This window comes from Berghia stephanieae, chromosome 1 (assembly GCF_034508935.2).
Source record: "Berghia stephanieae isolate SIO BIC M18660-M18661 chromosome 1, UCSD_Bste_1.3, whole genome shotgun sequence".
In the NCBI taxonomy this organism is placed as follows: domain Eukaryota; kingdom Metazoa; phylum Mollusca; class Gastropoda; order Nudibranchia; family Aeolidiidae; genus Berghia; species Berghia stephanieae.
In genome coordinates this window covers 89,202,213-89,224,240 of record NC_088360.1, presented here as the reverse complement: position 1 = coordinate 89,224,240, position 22,028 = coordinate 89,202,213, and the positions used below count along the sequence as shown (strand labels likewise).

Sequence of the window (22,028 nt, the reverse complement as noted above, 5' to 3'; positions counted from 1 at the left end):
TTCCAACCGCACTCAGGTGGAAAATGAGTAGATGGTCGTTAACAGCGTTGTCTCTGTCGAAAAAAAAAGTAATTTCGCCTAACAGGCGTCCTTTCTCGTCGTACGTGTTAAGTGACACATGGTCAAGCGCTTTGAGCACGTTTAGTGGATTTTGCTCTTTTTAAATGCTCAAGTTTAAGTTTAATTTATAGTGTGGAATATCATAGTTTGATGTTATTATTAATTTCAAAATAAAAATAATAAGATATTGGTCCCGATAAGACGTATAATTTAACCATTGTTCTTTTTCATTTTCAACTCACGGGAAATCTATAACGCACCGACAACCACAACAGCAATCCAGAGCAGTCAGGGATATTATCAAAACCATAAAAAATATTATGTTTACGATTAAAATATAATTAGTCATTCTTTGGTGTTTACACAGCCTACTATTAATCATGATGGCGGGTGAGACAACAGCTGTATTTCGCCCGTATTCACGACAACACATTTCTCAGTAATTATAACGAATTGTGGCCCATAGCCTTTTGCCGCTTATATTATAGGAGTGAACGAAAGGTTTTCAATGATTATAAAGCCAAAATGACTAAATGTTTGATTTTAGTTTACATAACTTTTTATAATAAAGGTTGCATTGGTTAAAGAAAGATTCAGGTCAAACATTCCCAGATATGATAACTATAACCATCACTTACATCATAACTAATCAAAAATATATCGATTAAAACGTATCCATCATTCACTTTCAGCCACTCCTAGGACTCAATAATGCCTTTGAGATATCTATTGATGAATTAAAGTTACAAAGAGCATGTGGTCTTGCGGTATGACACTCGCTTTCGGATCGGAACGTCCTGGGTTCGAGACTTGCCCGATGCAAGAAGGAAAAGGCTCTTTACTCACATTCGCTCACCGTACTCAGGTGTAAAAGGAGTACTTGGCCGTTAAAAGCGTTGTTTCTGTCGGAAAAAATGTAATATCGCCGAACAGACGTCATGTCTCGTTCTACATGTTACGTGTTGCTGTTGGTCAGGGACACTTTGTAAAGTGCTTTGAGCACGTTTAGTGGATATTGAGCTATATAAAAGCTCAAGTTTTAAAAGAAATATTTTGTACAGCATATTAGCTCTTAAACGACACGATAGAAATAGAATATTAACTTAACCAATGTTTCTTATTTTCAATATCAATTTGGTGTTGAGAAGTTAAGTCACTCCGAAAGAATACCGTTTTAATGCGGTATTAAAAAACCCCCCAAAAAAACAACAACTTTGGACAGAGCTTTTTTCTTATATTTTTAATAAGTTTATAAAACACTTACGTTTCCAGACATTCATGTTCCTTCAATAATCAGTCATCAAAGAAACATTTAAACATGTCCAAATCAATTTTCAGCAAAATGAGATTAATCGTGTTGTTTCTCTTTCAGTTTCGTTGCATTTCTCTTAAAATACATGCATTCATTCATCCAATCAAGTGATACAAATTTACGAGATAGCATAAAATCATTTTCAATAAAGCTAAGTACGTAGATACTCAGTCTGAGGTTTAATCAATTTTTCTATCTTTTCATTCATTTAAATAACTATAGACTAACTTCTCTAAAGTTTCAGGTTTAAATTTTTTTTGTCAGGTTGAGGATCATCTAAGTCATCGATATAAATCATAAAAATTAAAAAAAGCGTCTTGTAAGCACAATTTAATGCAATTCAAAGATTTATCTTTTAGCAATTGTCAATATAAAACATACATTAACATAGAATTTCCAACCAACAAATCCAATCAGGTAAAATCAATACAGTACAAACATAACTGTTTTCGCCTATAGCGCAATAACAGTAATGCGCCTTTGGTTTAAATGGGTGTCAGATTTATAGTAGGATCAAAACCTCGAATCTAGGAATAATTAAAAATAAGATGGGGTAACCACAAGGAGAAGGAATCTCCGGTTCCAATTAAATGCGCAAAAAGACTAGACTATTGGAATTGATCATTTAGAAATGATGACATAAAAACACAGTGCCTCCCTCAGAATTCAAATTCGTTATCTTTATCCAACGGCAAGTTGGCTAAATCATCACATCGCCGACCCGTAAGAGCTCTGCCTAATAACAAAAAAAAAAAATGAACAAAAAAAAAAAAATAAATAAATAAATAAAAGAAAGAAAAAAATATTTAAAATTCGAGCATAGAGTTTAACTTGAGGTCAAACAAAACGGAATATTGAGCAAAAGATTACATCATCATGATCTCCTTGATTTGCTAATTAAGCGAAGAACAATGAGAGTATCTGCAAATTGTAAACGATATGACAGAGATTTGTTTGAACTGAACAAATACATGCATGAATGAATTATTGAGAAAGCTAAACAGGATTTGATCTCAAGAGCAGGAATTATGAATTAATACCTCATATTCCCTATGGATTAACTCCAAATTATGTGCAATTTGGTCGTGAGTCTGTTTGGTGCCGGATACATTATCAGATCAATAGCACAATTATATCTTTTATAAATATAGCTACTGACCAATCATTTCATGGTGATACAGCCTTCAGGTCCAATAAGGGCGATAGATAAACACATTTTGCTAAGAATTGTTTTTTTTTTCCCCTTTTAACTCTCCCCGTACCAGCCATTTTTTCAAAATTGTCCCCCAAACTTCACACCGACCCAACACATAGATAGTATGAAGTTGACGTCCCTCAGGTCTTTGTTATTGATTTTTGCCATTCGCGTTTGTGAGTAATTCTCTTTAAAGTGTTTTAACTCAACTATAAACGTGCAAGGTTACACATACTTTTGTGTGCTGGTCCGTTATACTTCCGGATGGCAATGTTGTGAGCTTCTCAGCCAAGCGCATACTATCTATACAAAATAATGTTAGTCAAAAAGAGCTCTACAACAGTGTCGTGTTTTTTTTAGTTATGACAATCGGATTCAATAATCTGATATCACGTCCGGCCAGCAACGAGCAGCTTGGTTCTAAACAAAGAAAATCGGTAATAATATTCATGATAGCTAGAACTCTTTTCACATGTCATGTGATCAGAATGTATAAAAGTCAAAACATGATAAGATTTATAATGTTTTTATCCCCGGGATACACTTTTATGTTCGTCGAAGAAGTATTTAATAAGGGCGCCCGCCATTGTTCCTATAGTTTGGAACCAGTTACTAAGTTACTACGAGGGAAGTGACTTCACGACTGTTGAATCTTATTAAAAAATATCTTTACATTTTGTGATGTTCTGTACAAAAGAAATCAGAATAATAATATGATTGCTTGTTTGGTAACGAAACGAGACTATTTTCCTATGGTTCGTAATAGGAGGGTTGTTTTTTTTTTTTTTTTTTTTTTTTTGGGGGGGGGGGGGGGGGGTCTCTTGAGAGTAATTGGTTTTGCGGTCCAACATCTCGTCTTGTAACAAGATAAGCAATGGCAAGCGTAGTCACTGTCTGACTCCAATGTTATTTTCTTGGACAAGGCTTTTAACACACACATTAACGGGCTCGATTCCAGTAAGAAAGTCTATAGGCTGTGACAAATATTATAAAGTGTGATAGAGCAAAAAGGACTCATAGCAGGCGGTTCGTACAGCTGGGAAATAAATAAAGCATTTATTTTGATGAACTAACGCATGAGAACAACACAAAAATACACACAAAAAGACTGACTCGTAAATCATATCTACATTTTTATGGGAGCGGAAAGCACAACAGAACTGACAAAAAAAAAAAAACAACAACAAAAAAAAAGAAAAAAAAACAAAACAAACAAACAGAAAAACACAAAAATAAAGTACAGGTCCACATTTGCATGGAAGGGTTAACTCAGGTTCATGGTCATTACCACAAGAATATTAATATTCATGATTTGTACAAAACAAGAAGATTATTCACTCCATGGTAGTCCGTCCATATGTAAAAATACCCTAGCATTCATCACTTTTCATTCAAAACCGAAGACACTCACATTCTGCAGATACCAAACTACCCATTGCGATGGAATGTTTTTGCATTAATACTTCCATCTTATGAGCCAATTGTTGAGTGCTTACATGTATTACCATCATTGATATTATTCATTCAGCTCATCGTTTCCATAGTCTTATGTACCAAAAGTAACCGTTTTAATGTTAAATAAAAAATGAATAAATTGGATATTCATTGATGTTATAGCCATTCTATTTATCGTTCTCGGTTCAGACAATGTGCTGCATAATGGGAGGAAGAGAGTTCAACTTGACTAGAAGAAGGAGGTGGACAAGGATAAGGAGGAATATGTGGAGGAAGAGGAGGAGGTGGAGGAGGAGGAGGCGTAGGAATATATGGATGAGAAGGAGGATGAGGAGAAGGAGAAAAAGAAGAATAAGGGGGGATGAAGAGGAGGAGGATGAGGAAGAAGAGGTAAAACGAAGTAGTAGTAATAGTAGTAGTATAGTAGTTGAAGTAGTAATAGTAGTAGTAATTTTTTGTAGAAAAGAAGAAGAAGAAAAAGAAGAAGAAGAAGAAGAAGAAGAAGAAGAAGAAGAAGAAGAAGAAGAAGAAGAAGAAGAAGAAGAAGAAGAAGAAGAAGAAGAAGAAGAAGAAGAAGAAGAAGAAGAAGAAAAAGAAGAAGAAGAAGAAGAAGAAGAAGAAGAAGAAGAAGAAGAAGAAGAATGATTACATCCACGACCAAAGATACAAGAAGAAGATTACTGATCATAAACATCCGCTTGACTCTCCCTCATCCATTTATCTCAAAATCGAATGTATCATTTACCTTATGACGCTAATCCTATAATGACAGTAGATTAGAGCCAAGGTGTAAAAGCCACAAACCAGTCCCAGTAAACGATGTCCGTAAGCAATGACCTTAATACTGACGTACACCGACACAATGAATTTGTTTTTCTATTTTGGACAGAAAACCTATACTGTCGCACTCTAGAGCAATGCGTATTTAATATTTGGCCTTAAACTACTTCTCCAAATATTGATCGATTAAAATGACACTTATCTTGGCAAACACTTTCAAACCTGGGAGTCCGTGAAGTCCCTGGTTTGAGGGGTTTGCCAAGGTGAAGGACATTCTAAGGATCGATATTTGATAGACTAATTTTTCTGTGCAAAATTTCAAACACATGTTTTCCAGAGTACAACAGCGGTATGTATACAATAAATAACATCGATTCATTTAAATGTCCCGAAAATTGTCAAAAAGTCTAAATCCTGAGCCTTCTTTTTTTCAGTTTTTTTTTTTTGGAACTCTATTAATTGAAACTTTTTTTAATGTGACGGGAGAGGGGGGGGGGGGTGTCATCTTGAACAATCAACATTTAAAGTATACGTTTTCTGGCCTACACATGATATTGAAATAAAATGTTTTGTCATTATAGGACAATATTCTACCATGATAATATTTTACTATCTTTTGCCACCAAAAGTCAGACAGTTTTAATCATCGAATCCTTCGCCAACCAGATGTTACTACACATTGGAGACTATAAACTGGTGTTTATTACAGACTGACCGATGGTTGGCTTTCACCCAGTATCTGACCACAATCAAGTGGCTTTAGACTGATATGAAAGTCACCACTACGTATTGGCTGTGCCTTATAATATAATACAATGAAAAGGCAAAATAGCTCCTCAGATGGTTTAGATTCCATTCTCTTGTCCAGTTGTTAAATTGAAGGAGCTCTCTTTTTATGATACCCCGTTCCGCTTTAGTCCACTTGAGCTCTATTTAAGTAAAAAAATTAAAGTCATCTAATCAGGGCCCGTTTTTATGTAGTTGACTAATAAATACAGATCTATACTAAAGTAGTCTTAAGCGAAGCAAGGGGGAGCTTCGTGAACTGTTTACACGTTCGAAAAATTGGACAAGTGTAGATAGCTTTGAACATGGAAAAAAGTGGACTTGGGTTTATGAGTGTCACAAATATTTAAGGACACATCCATTTAATCAGATAACTCCGAACTCGGGAAAGACACGCATAAAAAATATTGGCTTGAAAACTCGTCCTTGGAAGATCGCCCGATTTAAAGAAAACCTCATAGAGGCAAAAATTCTTACTCTTACCTCGCGAAGATTCAGATTTGGGAATTTTTGCCAAAGTAATTGAAATCGATCGATATTTGAAGGACGAGTATCCTGGCCATTAAAAAAAATACGAGTCTTTTTTTTTTCCAGAATACGTCAGTGAAATGGTTAAATAAAAATGAACGCCATAACCAGGGTCCGTTTTTATGTTATGACTAAATATAGTTCTTTAATAACTTAGCCTTAGGCTTGGGGGAAACATGAGGGAACATCGTGAACTGCTTACACATTTGAAAAATTGGGACAAAATTAAACGGCCTTGAAAATGGAAAAAATGGTTTAACAGATGACCTTTACGGAAACATCCTTTTAAAACAGGACGCGAATCATTAAAATAATATATATTCCGATCGCTCTCAATGATTGTTAAAATGGTCCTTTGTATCTAAACATTAAAATGCTGAGACTTAAAAGTAACCATCCACCTTGCACCTTTAATGTGCAACTAAAGGTTGCTAATCATACCCAAACATACAATGAAAAGCAAAATTACCTTTATTCCTTTCCTCTATTAAGTTGACTCGAATTTCACTAAACAACAATTTTCTGTACCACTTCTACGTGTTACCAGACTGAGACGGCGTGTCGCATGTTTTTAAATTGTTTAAATTTTGGCCAGGTTTGACTGTTTTTGGCAAGATGAGGGTCATTCAAATCGATCGATATTTGAGGGACGAATCTTCTGGTCAAAATCTTAAGTACGTGTTTTTTTTTCAGAGTACTGGGGTGTAGTACTTTTATATGTGTTTATTACCCTGATATGATTGTCAATACCATCATTTTAACATTTACACTGCAACAGGATCATTTTGCCAATCAGATTATATTCATAACGTATTATCTAGCTCGTCTCTTGCGCTTCACCGAATAAGACAAGATGACACTCGCTTCAAACTGATCGCTGGGAAAATGATGACATCACACCTAGTCCTGACATTTCCTCTGTTTTTAGATTGAAAGTGTTATACGCAATTTCAATAGGATTCAACAGTCGTGACGTCACTTCCCTCGTAATGACGCATAGTAACTTAGTAACTGGTTTTAAACTATCGGAACAATGGCGGGCGCCCTTATGAAATAGTTCTCTGACGAGCATAATAGTGTATCCAGAGGAGAAAACCATTATAAATCTAATCATGTTTTGACTTCTATACATTTTGATCACATGGCGTGTGGAAAAGTGCTAGCCAACCTGAAGAATAAAAAGTACCGGTTTTCTTTATTTAGAACCAAGCTGCTCGCTACTGGGCGGCCGTGACATCAGACTATTGAATCCTATTATCACATATTAAATGAAGTGACATGACTTCAGATCCTTAAGATTCTGATTTTTAGCCATTTCTACCTTGACTTCAGTCTTTATATATATTTTTTTCATTTCTATACACACAAACGTCTCAATAGTAACGCATTCCAATTTGTTTGCAGTAATATTATCTTCCTGTCATCTTGATAAACACAGAGCAGTGGACACTTGGACATAAAGGGGTATTGGGAGATTCAACCAAGAGATGACCATGATAAAAAGACGCTTCGTGTCATATTGACAAAATTCACATAACGTGAAGGGCAAACACGATACTCTTGTCAATGGCTGTGCTATATTGTGGTATTTTATGTTGACATTTATCTTCCAGGAAATGTTAAAGATGAAAAACATCAATTATTTTTGTCCTTCGCCATCCAACAATGTTATAAACTAGCGAACTATTTATGTGACTTCAAAAACACAAATTGGATTTAGACGGTGATAATCGTGTTTTCTAAGGCGTCTAATTTAAAAAGAAATATAAAGTTTATTCATGTTCTTATGAAAGTATGCTGCAATGTTGTTCCGTGGCATCTTCTAATAGCAACAGCACATTATAAATGTACGAACCTTACTTATTACTGGCAATCAGTCATCTTCATAGATGGAATTTACCTTTACTCTGATAGCAGTGATCATTGCCTCATAACTCACAATAAATCTATTTAACTGTCTATCAATCTATATATCCATCAAACAGCTGATTACAAACACACACGCTCAAACACACACAAACAAACACACACACACACACACACACACTAATACCCTCTGCATATTGTATAACCAAATTATAAAAGAATACTTAAAACATTCCACAAGTTATCAATGTATTTTAAAATGCTCTGCAGCCATCCATTTTATTACGAATAAAATGATTGATAGTTCGTACAGAAATAGTCTCGCACTCAATTCTCAATTCTGGCAGTTGTCTTGATGAGGACATGTCATTTTCTTAACCATTTAACTGCCGTAGTCTGGAAAGAAGGTACATATTTAAAAATTTGGCCAGAAATGTTGTCCTTCAAATATCCATGGATTTAAATGACCCTCATCTTAGCAAACACTCTCAAACCTGGGACTTTGTGGAAGTTCCAGGTTTGATAATTTTTGCCAAGATGAGGGTCGGGTAAATCTATCAATATTTGAAGGACGAGTTTTCTGGCCAAATTTTTAAATACGATTATTTTCATAGTACGGCAGTTAACTGATTAAAAGATTTTCAATTATTTCGTTTCGTCGACACCTGCTCCGTCAAACAAAATTCCATTGACTTGAAATATTAGAGGGTTAATCGTTGACACTACTTGTCACAATTTATAATCTCCGATTGGTTAGTTCTATTTATAATTTTGGGGGAAGATACATAAAGAAAGATATTCACATCAAGAAATCAATAGAAACGGAAACGATTTTGAAAGAGTGCCAGAGAAACTGGAAAGGGGATGGTTATAGGTTTTTTTTTTTAGGTATAGCTTGCCTTAGTGCTTGTGTACAGTATATAATGACTGTCTACTTTGGTAAAGATGAAACCAAAGAAATATCGTATAATTATTCTTTGTATACGAGAAAAGCAGAGAGTGGTGGGGATTGCCTGAAGCTTGGGATCGTAAAATATTAACAAAAAGTGTAAATGGTTGGTGATGAAGGGTTTGCACCTAAAACCTCCATTGTTTATTATATTTTTGCGATCCGAAGCCTTTCAAATTACCTAATACGTACATTTGTCGAAATGTACATTATATTAGATGATGGGTTCATTATCATTCCTTGCTAAACAACACAGTGAATGTCTATGGATTTTCCTTGAATTTTATTTACATTAGGCAGACCACAATGTATACTCTCGACATAAATAATAGTCATGGTCTCTGTTAGAGTATGGAGATGAATAAATGTCATGGTCCAATTCACGGCGTGAGAATCATACAATCATCAAACATATGGGCCCACCAAATTGTGAATAAAAGGCCATAAGAATGCTAAAGTATAATTGCAAAGCGCCTGTGATACCAACAATGCCCTACTTTCAAATGGCAGTCATTTTTCTACAAAAGAATATAAGACATTATACTCTCTGAGCAACGCATTTTTCAAAGTCGACAAAAGAAAATATATCTTTTCAGAAGAGAAAATAGTTTCTACCTTATAATTCACAAAAGAGTCACAATGTTTTACATACGCCATTAAAAAAGGAGATTAATATTACAGATTTTATACATACAGGGAAAGTGAAAATCATTGAGAAAAATTAACAGTAACAGAGAGTTTTTGTTAACGATCTTGTTTCGCCTTCCGGGCATGTGGAAACTTTTTAATTCTACCATTACAATAACTCAATTATTGTACATAGACAGTTTTAATGCAAATGGGATCATGGATGAAAGAGTCATATTACTGATTTTGTGAATTATTACCACGGACTCCTCTATATCAATTTACACATTTTACGTAGCGATCCATACGTTTATTGAGCTATGAAGCGGACGGTAATGCATTTATTGTTTAAATACGAGGCTGTCATCCATCATGCCTGGCGATGTTATTGCCCGTGCTTTTATCTTGCCATCATGATGGCATAATATAATACGAGATGTGTGATGTGTTGGTGGTCAGGTGGTTGTTGTCTCATCTTGTAATAATAAAGTGGAGCGATGTTGAGCATTGTGAGTGATCGGCAGGATGACAATTATAATTGCAAAACTTTGACCCCGTCGTTCGGTCCTTCAGTAAGGGGCTTTTTCACATTGTGCTCCATTAAACTTAGATATGAATGAGTATTCGCAGATATCATAGGATAAATAGAACAAAAATGTTTGAAATAGAAAACTGACCCCATAATACAGCCTGCTAAGAGAAGAAATAAATCATGAAGACTCTTGAATTCGTAGGACGTGTTAGATAAATGCCTGATAAATGATGATCGTTCAATGGGTATGTGTGGGAGAGAAACAATTGGGGGCAAGCACTGGTATAAAATAAACATCCAATATACATATGTATACCATGGTGGTAGCATTTGATTCATTTGATGGATGGAGTTATTTGGGAATGCAAGGATTTCCCCTGCGTCCCTTGAGATGCAGGTATACATTTTTTACAATCAATTCTTCTGAATATTCATTCAATTCTTTCTTCGACGCAATGATCTGAGAAACCCCTTGAGAAATACCCTATCCATGCTCAGATCGGTAAAGTTTGTGTTTTTAATCTTGCGAATAATATCAGTTTTTAAGAGTCATGGAAAAAAATGTTCAACACTGGGTTATTGTATCGTTTCCATTTTCTATTTACGATGATGGAAAGTGTTTATATATATAAATCGATCGAAGTCGTAAGAAGGGTTTTACCCGAGTTCAAACCTGTGAGCTTTCGAGACACAAGCAGGTGTCCCACCCCTAAGCCATTGACTCGGCGATACACATTCTAATCAAGTCGCTACCAATTGTTTATCTATGCTATTGTTATCGATTTCAAACTATACTAAATAGCTCATACAAATTACTCATGATATCGGTTTTCTTTGCCCATAACTTCATCACCGACTCCTACGTAATTTTCCGAGCATTCATCATTAACCTTTATCTGCAAAACTGAATTTATATAAAACATAACTTCTATACAAAATGTGTGTTTTCAGCAAAGAAAACAGAAATAGCGATGTAACTCAGGGCTTATTAGAAGTCTGAGACGACATTGCTATTAATGCCTTCTCAATGAAATCGGTACTATATGTTAAGTCATGTTAGAGTTAAAAGAAACATCGCCTGTAAAAGTTTTTTTCTCTCATTACATCTTGACATGTCATCAATAATAAAAGAATGGATTGGATGTCAAAAAATAAATTGAGCACAAGAATTATATATATATATATATATATATATATATATATATATATATATATATATATATATATATATGTACATTCAATAAGAATGCAAGACATCTTAATTTGCCAGACATCACAAAGTCAATAGAGCCAAAATTAATCACCGTGTATATTGTTGACGTCAATCAGTTCTTTGTTATTGCTTGAGACAGTTATTTTAATGAGCAATTCTCACTAAATTCTATCAATCACACTGTAATCTTCAAGGTTACACATCGTTTTGCAGGTTGGTCCGTTATATTCCGCTGGCGGATGTTTGTGAGTATTTTAGATAAACGTACAGCACCAATAACGTTGAGCTGACAGCATGATCTTTTTTTCGCAATCTTTAGGATGGGACTCTAGTCTGTCGCCTAGTACATTCTAAAGATCCAGTTACTCAAGTAGAGAGATATCGGCAGTTTTGGTTTATTTTTCATTATTTCAGCCACAGAAGTGAACGTAAAATAAAGTAAAATTCCCTTTATTTCCCATTGGGGAAATTTGTCACTAGAGTCTATTCCAAGGAAAGACTGGAATAACCCAGGCGTCGGCCGTAGTGTAGCACCGCAAATTGAGCTAAGGCGAGGTGACTTGTTCAAGGCCACACAGCGCATCGTCGGGTGATCGAACTCTGTACCTTTCGGGTACGAAGCAATGACCATACGACTGAGCCACGCTGAGCCATGCATAGTGAAAAAGAATTGCTTACTTAATATTTGGTTCAAATAACTTAGTATTGGGGTACTTTTGTGTCGAAATTTAAGAAAATGACCTTTTTGGAACAGTCTCAAAATACATCTAACATCTAAAAATATAGCTATCTGCATCTTTCTGTACTTGAATTTGCTCCTGACAGCTCAATAATTTGGATTTGGCTAAAATAGATAAAGTTCTGTCACATGGTACTGACAGTCCATTACATCGGGTTACAGGAAGACAGGGGCTTTTAATACAACTAGAAAGAGATGGAATGTCTGCACGAAAGCTGTTATTTAAAATGTTATTGGTGGTAATGTTTCACAAATTAAAAGTAATAAATAAACTGTCATTTTGTCAATAAAACATTACTCACCAGGGCAAATAAATATCATGGTGCAATGATCTGTGCATTGTAAAAGTATTTTAAGTCTTAATTAATATAACTGCTTAAAGTAATCAAAATTCGTTAACAAAGCCTAGTCCTTTTCGAAATATCAACAAAAGATGTAAGAAATATGAAAAAATATTTAGAAGAGCGCGTTTTTCCCAAATAAAATTATCTGCGATTGCGCCAATTTATTGACATGATGTGGCGGCTCAAAATCCCAAAAAGTATCAATTTCGAAGCTTAAACAAAACAACATGATTCTAATACCGATGATTAAAATGACCCCCATCTTGTAAAAAAACAAAACAAAAAAAAAAAAACCTCTCAAAACTCGGATTTCAATGAGAGTCAATTGTTTGAGAGTTTTTGACACGATGAGGGTCATTTTAACTATTTGAAGGACGAGTTTTATGGCCAAAATATGTTGTTCTTTCTCGATGTTATCTTGATCTATTACAAATATCTGGCCAGCCATGTCATCATGGTGTCTACAATTGTAAACTAACAGCTTATCTTCTTATGTCTTATGTTTGAGACTTTTGGACGGGTGGAGAGTCATATTAATTGATATCAGAATGTAATAAATTTATTATTGATGCCCATTGTATTATCAACCTTTTATTAATTTTCGTCACAGCGTCTGCCAGGGTCTAATTCAAACTTGGCTTATGATTTCTGGTCCAAAGGAAAAACTATGCGTATTGTCAGTGTAATGCAAAATTAGTTTAAATATAATATGAGACCCATCGTCTCAAAACGGTATTAGTCAAATCAAAGCTAAACGAGTCAAAAATAGGAATTTTTGGTATTTAGTCAACTAAACATGACACGCAGTCTCTTCACTAAAGCATATAAAATCAATGCAAGTCTGATATTTCTGGTTATAAATTTTATTTTTCAACAACTTAATCATTGCGACATAATACCGTTATGTGGAGAGTGGTTACATATTACCATTTTGTATTTATTGTATTTCGTCGATTGTTTTTTTTTTTATTACATTATCATAACATGGAATAATAAATGTCACGTGGAGGAGGAGGGAGATCGATCACTGAGTAGTGGAAATGTTAGGTCAACGTGTTTGTATTACTCACTAATTACATTAACTGCACCTATACACACGATCAATGGCGACAAATACAACTAACACTATTAGCTAATCTATTCTACTGGCATTGCGTTTAACACAAAGGAGAGAAACCAAATTTATTGAGTCATAAAGTAGAGGCATTTTTTTTGGGTTATATTCATTACTCATCATCATCATCATCATCATCGTCATCAACATTATTATTATTATTATTATTATTATTATTATTATTATTATTATTATTATTATTATTATTATTATTATTATTTTTATTATTATTATTGTAAGTAGCAGTAGTAGTAGCAGTAGTAGTAGTAGTAGTAGTAGTAGTAGGTAGTGAGTAGTAGTAGTAGTAGTAGTAGTAGTAGTAGTAGTAGTAGTAGTAGTAGTAGAAGTAGTAGTAGTAGTAGTAGTAGTAGTAGTAGTAGTAGTAGTAGTAGTAGTTGTTGTTGTTGTAGTAGTAGTAGTAGTAGTAGTAGTAGTAGTTGTAGTCTTAGTAGTACCAGTAAAACGAGGACGACGACGAGGTTGATGATGATGATGATGATGATGATGATGATGATGATGATGATGATGAAAATGATGATGGTAATAATAATATTAATGAGGAGGAGGAGGAGGAGGAGGAGGAGGAGGAGGAGGAGGAGGAGGAGGAGGTGGAGGAGGAAGAAGAAGAAGCAGAGGAAGAAGAAGAAGAAAATGAAGAAGATAAATGTTTTCCTGTTTTAACTGTCATAGGAAGATGATTTAATGCCTCTAATATCTCTATAGACAAACCAGCCACAGTGGTTTTACACAGTGGTTTTACGGGCCAATAATATCCCATTTTGTGACCGATCGGTATGCCCTCAAAAGACCTATAGGACCTCCCATACCCAACGAATGACACAGATGACCATGGAATGTGGTACAGGTAAAATGTGTTTGTAAACGTTGTTCTACTTTCTGTCCATTAGTTTTGAAAATTATGTGCACACAAAAAGTATATTCCCAGATGAACTCCACATTCATAGGAGTTTATCACCCTTTCCGTGAACAGGCCGTATTTAATTAAATGTTCATTTCATACAGAGCAAGTCACCCGCTAGATGCGCGTCTTTGTATATAATAACCTTTATGTAAGTTTCGTTATAGAAGTTGTCAGGAGCGTATTCGCACCAGAGTCGAGAGGGGAAATTTGAACTAATATCGCTGTTATCCAAAGTCACAACGCAGAGTTGGCAATCAGTTTTCATTTTAGTCGTTCACATAACATCATATCAAATGTCACTTGACTGTATAACTAAACTATAAGAGAAACAGATTATCTAGAGAAAGGGCAATTGAGACCTAGGACAGCATGGCTAACTCGAAGTTCAATAACACTAAAGTTATGGTGGTTGTGGACAATGATAAAAATTACCGTACTTTATAAAGGAACATTTTTTTTTCATTAATTTTGGTCAGAAAAAAAATGAACTTCAAATCAGATCAAAATATCCTCCAATACAAAAGTCTGAAACTTGAGAGTTCAAATAAGTATCAAGTTTGAGACTTTAAACTTGAGCTTTTATATAGGGCAATATCACTAAACGTGCTCAAATCGCTTTACAAATGGTCCCTGACCAACAGCAACACGTAACATGTAGAACGAGACATGACGTCTGTTACGCGATATTACAAGTTTATTTTTCGACAGAAACAACAGTAATTCAATCCATACCAGAGTGCGGTAAGAGAATGTGAGTAAGGAGCCTCTTCCAAGGACTCAACTATGAACCGAGCGAGGCTCGAACCCAGGACCTTCCGATCCAAAAGCGAATGTCATAAAAAAGACCACATAGCCGCACTTTCTAAAACGTTGATAGCTATATTATCGATCGATAGTTTTAAGTATAAACGTTTTAATGCCAAAATGAAACATAAAGTATTTTGCCAGAGTGCGGTTGATAGTACTACTTAGGACATACATACTATTCCAGCCAAACATGGACTGTATGATGGTGACGATGACTAAACACGGATATCAGGTATCATTAACGATGTCATCATCATTGGTACTGTGTAAATAAATACCTGTGTCAATAAGATACTGGCTTCAAATTATCACGGGGATAAGTCTTAGACGAAAATTTAAACTAATCATAGGGAGGAATAATCTTCTTGCGTGGCTCAGTGGTACGGTCTTTGCGTCGTACAATCCCAAAAGGTACTGAGTTCGATCACCTGCCGCTGCGCTGTGTGGCCTTGAGCAAGTCACCTCGCCCTAGCTCAATTTGCAGCGCTGCAAAGCGGCTGACCCCTGGGTTATTCCAGTCTTCCCTTGGAATAGACCCTAGAGACAAATTGCCCCCATGGGATTTATTCTTTAAAAAATAAATAATTTTGCATTTAACTTTGTCGGAAGTCATAATATTGTAAGTCATGACCCGATGGCTATACAATCAACGGAACTCATATTGATTTTGGTCCGGTCAAAAATTTTATCTTTCTGAACTCACTGAACACAAAAGAGATTAGACAAATTAGGCAAATTAGATCTGGAGGAAAGTACTTTGCTAAAGAATAGCGTCCTACTCCAAAGGTGGCAAGCAATTGCTTGCCATGCTACTTTTCCGGGATAAAACCCGGTTCAGTTAATGTAAACAGTCTTATATTATTGGCATTGGAAAATTGTAGGAAGTGGTGAGGTTCAGGTTAATAATATCGATGAGGATAAGGGTGGTGTATCATAGATGATGATGGTGGTGATGATGATGATGATGATGATGATGATAATAACGATGGAGACCACACTGATGATACCTGCGTGCTAAATAATGATAGATAGAATGAATAAAATTAGGGACAGGAGAGACAGAAACGTATCATTATTAGAGGGAAATGGGGGAAGGAACACACACATACACACACACACCCACACACACACACACATGCATACACATAAAGTGAGAGGAGAGAGAGAGAGAAGAGAGAGAGAGAGAGAGAGAGAGAGAGAGAGAGAGAGAGAGAGAGAGAGAGAGAGAGAGAGAGAGAGAGAATCAATGTTTTGAAAATGTACAGGCCCCACGAGAAAATCAGTGTTTTCTATAGCAAAGGATAAGGGATAAGGTGTATGTATATTATATTACATACAATGTATGTCCTCCATTACAGACAGTCTGAGCCGGCTTGAGGTTTCTCGGCGTTTGGGTTGTCAGAGCAACAAAAGGCAGGTGACACCAAGTCCGGGGACAAGGTGTGCGTAACGGGAAACACAATTCTGATGATTTAAAGAGCAGGTAAAGCGAGGACGCCGGTAGGGTGAGATCTGGGCAGCTGATAATTTATGGGTAGGAGGAAGAGTTATTTGTAGTGGTCTGTAATCTTTGAATGAACAGCTCTGGCTGGCAAAGGAATTAACAAATTTAAGTTTAGATTTGTTGGGCGAAAATGAATTTTGAATATTATCAGGTTTGGTCGTAACAAAATAAAAACTGGGACGACTTGTTTAGATTTCATAGCATTGACGACGAAACAACGATGACGATGATGATGATGGTGATGGTGATATGATTCTCATCATTGTTATGAAGCAATGAAAATGATTAAAATGGGAGTGATGATAATATGATTTAAAATAAATAAATAAATAAATGAAAAATATAATAATAATAATAATAATAATAATAATAATAATAATAATAATAATAATAATAATAATAATAATCAAAATAATAATAATAATAATTATTATTATAATTATAATTATTATTATTATAATGAAAATGATAATGATGATAATGACGACGATAATAATTTTAGTTGTAGTAGCAGTAACATAGTAATAGCACTAGTAGCAGTAGCAGCAGCAGCAGTAGTGTAGTAGTTGTAGTAGTAGCAGCAGCAGCAACAGTAGTAGTAGTAGTAGTAGTAGTAGTGGTAGTAGTAGTAGTAGTAGTAGTACTAGTAGTAGTAGTAGTAGTAGTAGTAGTAGTAGTAGCAGTAGTAGTTGTTGTAGTTGTAGTAGTAGTAGTAGATTTGTTGTTGTTGTTGTTGTTGTTGTAGTTGTAGTAGTATAGTGTTAACTAATATGTGAGATCTCATTTTATTGGGCCAATGTGTTATGTCGGTGACACGCAATGGCCTTGGAATAATACAGTACATCGCTGTTGACACATGGAAGTAAACACGGACGTAGGCGTCTAATTTACATACTGCTTAATATTCATTGTAGTATTATGGTAAACCATGCCATATATTGCACGCGTGAAAGGCGATTTAACATTTAACACGCATGGTTGATAGATAGCCATGTTAATCAATAAAATGCATGTACGTTTTATGGAGCGTTTGAATAAACTTGGGAATCACATAATAGATATAAGAATTGATTTAAAGACTTAATAGATTAACCTGCCTATTCAATATAAAGCGTATTATTCCACCCCTCTCGTTCGAAAACACAACTCGTTATAGTTTTTTCGTGCAATAAATAACACATCCCCTCAAGCTCATTGTGTTATTGGGCACGATAAAAACCCCCCAAAAAACTCGTTTAATAAATATAAGAAGATGAAAGAATCGTATATTATGCTTTAACGTGATTCGTGGATTGAATTCGTTTTATTAAATTTTGTTTAAAGCTGTTCAGTCTGAAGGTTGAAGATTCCAATTCTAAAGTTAGAAAAAAAAAAAGCGTGAGATTGGCGATTTTATGTTTTTTTTTTTTTTTTTTATGATTCCTCTCTATTGATTTTTCTTTCTATTTTGCCTGACATTGTTTCAAACACGCCTTCCCGATTTTAAAGTAATTTCACACAATGTATAAATATAAATTTTGATCAATCCAATGTCATGTTTGTGTATTAATCCAATTCATAGTACATCTAATTCCTCGCGATACAGTTTGTTCATCAATTACTGGGCGCAACTCATAATGTGGAATCTGATTTCTTTATGCTGGGGGTCCCGATAGCTCACTTGGTAGAGCACTGGCTCACATGCAAAGGGACGGAAATTGATTTTGAGTGAAGCGCTTTACAAAGGGTTCCTGAATAACAGCAACATGTGACATGGAGAACAAGACATGACGCCTGTTTGGCAATATCACACATTTTTCCCGACAGAGACAAAGGAATCAACGGCCAGCACTCATTTTACACCTGAGTACGGTGAGAGAATGTGAGTAAAGAGCCTTTTTCAAGCACTCAACAATGCGCCGAGCGAGGCTCGAACCCAGGACCTTCCGATCCGAAAGCGAGTGTCATAGCACTAGACCACATAGCCGCATATAAAACATTGGGACCAATGAATGGAATGTGAAAAAGAAACTGTTTATCAATTTATAATTTAGAAGTTTGTATAAAAGTTTGTCTCTTTTTTGTCCCCGTTTTTTTTTCAGAAGTCGGGGGTGAGGGCAGCAAAGTCGCTTGCGGCACTTTTATGTTGTATGTAGTCATAGCCATCTTTAACTTATAGCCCGACACTAGAACCCTGATAGTTTGACGTCATTGTTTAGGTTTGTATAGCTTCTGGTGAGTTGAAATCTGCCGTACTACTACTACTACTACTACTGCTACCACTACTACTACTACTACTACTACTACTACTACTACTACTACTACTACTACTACTACCACCACCACTACTACTACTACTACTACTACTTATCTACACTAACTACTACTACTACTAATACTACTACTACTACTACTACTACTACTACTACTACTACTACTACTACTACTACTACTACTACTACTACTACAACTACTACAGGAAACAAGTTATTTGGTTGGTTGAACTATTGAATACAACTCATGATTTGATTTCTTTTGTGGCCAAAGTCTTTTGACGTCATGTTTTGGTCAGTGTCAGGCTATAAGAGTTAACGATAGCTACGATCTAGTGCATTAGGTCACACACAAAAAAAAAACCCCCAAAAAACAAAAACAAAAAATAAACCAAAAGTGATTGATGAGCGATGCTATAAGAAAACAGTACTCTGGCCAAGGGGCAACTTTCTGACCATGACCGAATGTAAGTGGCGATAAAACTATCATTCCATAGTGTGTTTATGTCATGTTAAGGCCACCCTCGAGCATCCGATGAAAGTGTGAAATCGACCGTACATTGATGTAAACAACAGTCAACCTGCCGATGATGACACTAACGTTGCCTTGTTATTGTGTCCCCATTGAACAGCTATAATATCCGGAAAAGGAGGCTTTTTTTTATTCCAGAAGTTTGAACGTATACCTTGAAAAAGAATTTGAGACAACTGCTATTTGTGATTAATTTCCAACTGACAGACATGCTTTTGTGTCATGAACGTAAACGCTATTATTAAGAATGGCGAGGAGACGAGGTAAACAAATTATGCAGGGGGCAGGATTGCTACATAATTTAAACAGGAGGAGAAGAAGAAGAAGAAGAAGAAGAAGAAGAAGAAGAAGAAGAAGAAGAAGAAGAAGAAGAAGAAGAAGAAGAAGAAGAAGAAGAAGAAGAAGAAGAAGAAGAAGAAGAAGAAAAGGAGGAGGAAGAAGAAGAAGAAGAAGAAGAAGAAGAAGAAGAAGAAAATAAAGAAGACGATAGATAGATAGACAGACAGATAGATAGATAGATAAATAGATAGATAGAGCGAGAGAGAGAGAGAGAGAGAGAGAGAGAGAGAGAGAGAGAGAGAGAGAGAGAGAGAGAAGGAGAGAATAAAGATATAAGAGATGATAACATCGCGACATCATAATTACAAAGAAGGATTACCATTGATATTACGAAAATAAAATGGGAACTTTGATTTACAACAGCAATTTAATGGAGTTTTAGAAAGAAAAAAGAAAGGGGAAAAGGACAACACAATTCAATTAAGAAGCTGAACACAGGGAGCCTGCCCTCCTCCTCCTCCTCCTCCTTAGAATATGGATAATAGGAGGAGCTCAGTTGGTATGTCATGGGCTGTTTATAACTCTTGCCTTATCTGGTCTGGTTTATATTCAATAGCTAATCTGCCGTACTCTGGAAAAAATCCATATTATTTAAAAATTTGGCCAGAAAACTCGTCCTTCAATTATAGATCGATTTAACTGACCCTTATCTTGGCAAAAACTCTCAAACATGGGACTTCGCCGTCCTAGGTTTGAGAGTTTTTGTCAAGATGAGGGTCATTTAAATCGATTGATATTTGAAGGACGATTTTTCTGGCCAAATTCTTAAATAATATGGATTTTTTTCCAGATTACGACAGTAATGTAACAAGACGTTATCAGTTGATATGAAGCTTGTGGAGTTTCATTATTGTCACTTTGCTAAATCTTCGAGCCTATAATCACATTCTAATCGACGTCTGTGTCTCTTTTGTTTTGGGTTTTCACCCCTCTTCTCCTTTTGACATTTAAAATGCTTTAGTGTGCATAGAGAAAACGCGTGTGACACTCGGTCCCGGGCATTGACGTTGACATTTGCAATGAGATAATCAAACATAGCATTTGAATGGTTCGTATCCACTTAAAAATAGCATACTTTAATGGCCTTGCAATGTTTATTTTTCACGATGGACAGTAATTAGGACGAGATAAATAATAATATAGCTTTTTAGGAGCCAGTGGAATAATTTTAGACAAAGACAACATGACTCGAACTAGGAGGACCTCCTTGATCTGAAGGTCAAGGCGACACGCAGCGACAGCATAATGAGATTTTATTTTGTACAAGTAAATTAATTTGTCATTTTAAAAGCGCTTTCAAAAATTTTGTTACATGTTCAAATCTGCCATTACTCTGGAAAAAAAACCTCAACCCACTAATATAAAATTTTGGCCAGAAAACTCGTCCTTCCGTTGTCCCAAGTTTCAGAGGTTTTTTTCTTTGTTTTTTATTTTTTTTTACCAAAATGAGGGTCATTTTAATTGATCAATATAATGTTTTAAGGACGAGTTTTCTGGCCAAAATATTGAAAATATATTTTCAGAGTACATACAGCGGGATAGTGAGGCTAATTATTAGGACGTAGGTAGTTTTTGAATTACAGCACTTATCATTGCATAAATAGGTGTGCGACCGGTTGATAGAATGGATTAACGAGCCAATTACCAGGTAGTTGTTACGCAATCCAAATTGATCTCTTCTACACAGGTATGCGACTACCACATGGACTGTACACACAATTCGGCGATATTGATGTGTAGTGACTAAAAAAATCTGCCCCATCAATTAAAATCGGTATTATATCGAGGTAAGCAATATGTCGAAAAGTGAATTTAATTCGTTAACAGCCGTTCTCGCAAGCTCATGCAGGGGTTGGGAACACGTCCGGAATTCGAAAAGGCTAGAGTGTGAGAATCGTATATTATTAACTCATTAACGTAACCCAAACTTTCACAAATATTCACTATAAACTCAAATATGAGCATCAATATTACTCCTACATAATACTGATTTGAGGGAGTGGGTCACATACTATATTTTTCATTTCGGTCAGATTGTTTCAAGTTTTAAATCTTTTGACAGATGGGGTCATTACAACGTATACTTATTTTTAGATCCCATAACCCAAATTGTTAAGGGCTCTTTGTTGTTTAATGGATAAGCTCTCAAATCAACACAAAACTACTGTCAAT

The 22,028-nt window shown here is 35.4% G+C and overlaps 1 protein-coding gene and 1 long non-coding RNA gene across 5 annotated transcripts in view; one reads left to right on the top strand and one right to left on the bottom strand.

Moving 5' to 3' along the window:
- The window catches only part of LOC144960882 (uncharacterized), a 265,062-nt gene that overhangs the window by 146,947 nt on the left and 96,087 nt on the right, over positions 1 to 22,028 (bottom strand). The window lies entirely within an intron of this gene.
- LOC144960917 (uncharacterized) overlaps positions 20,826 to 22,028 on the top strand; it is a 14,503-nt gene continuing 13,300 nt past the window's right edge. The window contains exons 1-2 of the long non-coding RNA XR_013642988.1: positions 20,826 to 20,904; positions 21,544 to 21,643. This is a non-coding gene — a long non-coding RNA (uncharacterized LOC144960917). The remainder of the gene's footprint in view (positions 20,905 to 21,543; positions 21,644 to 22,028) is intronic.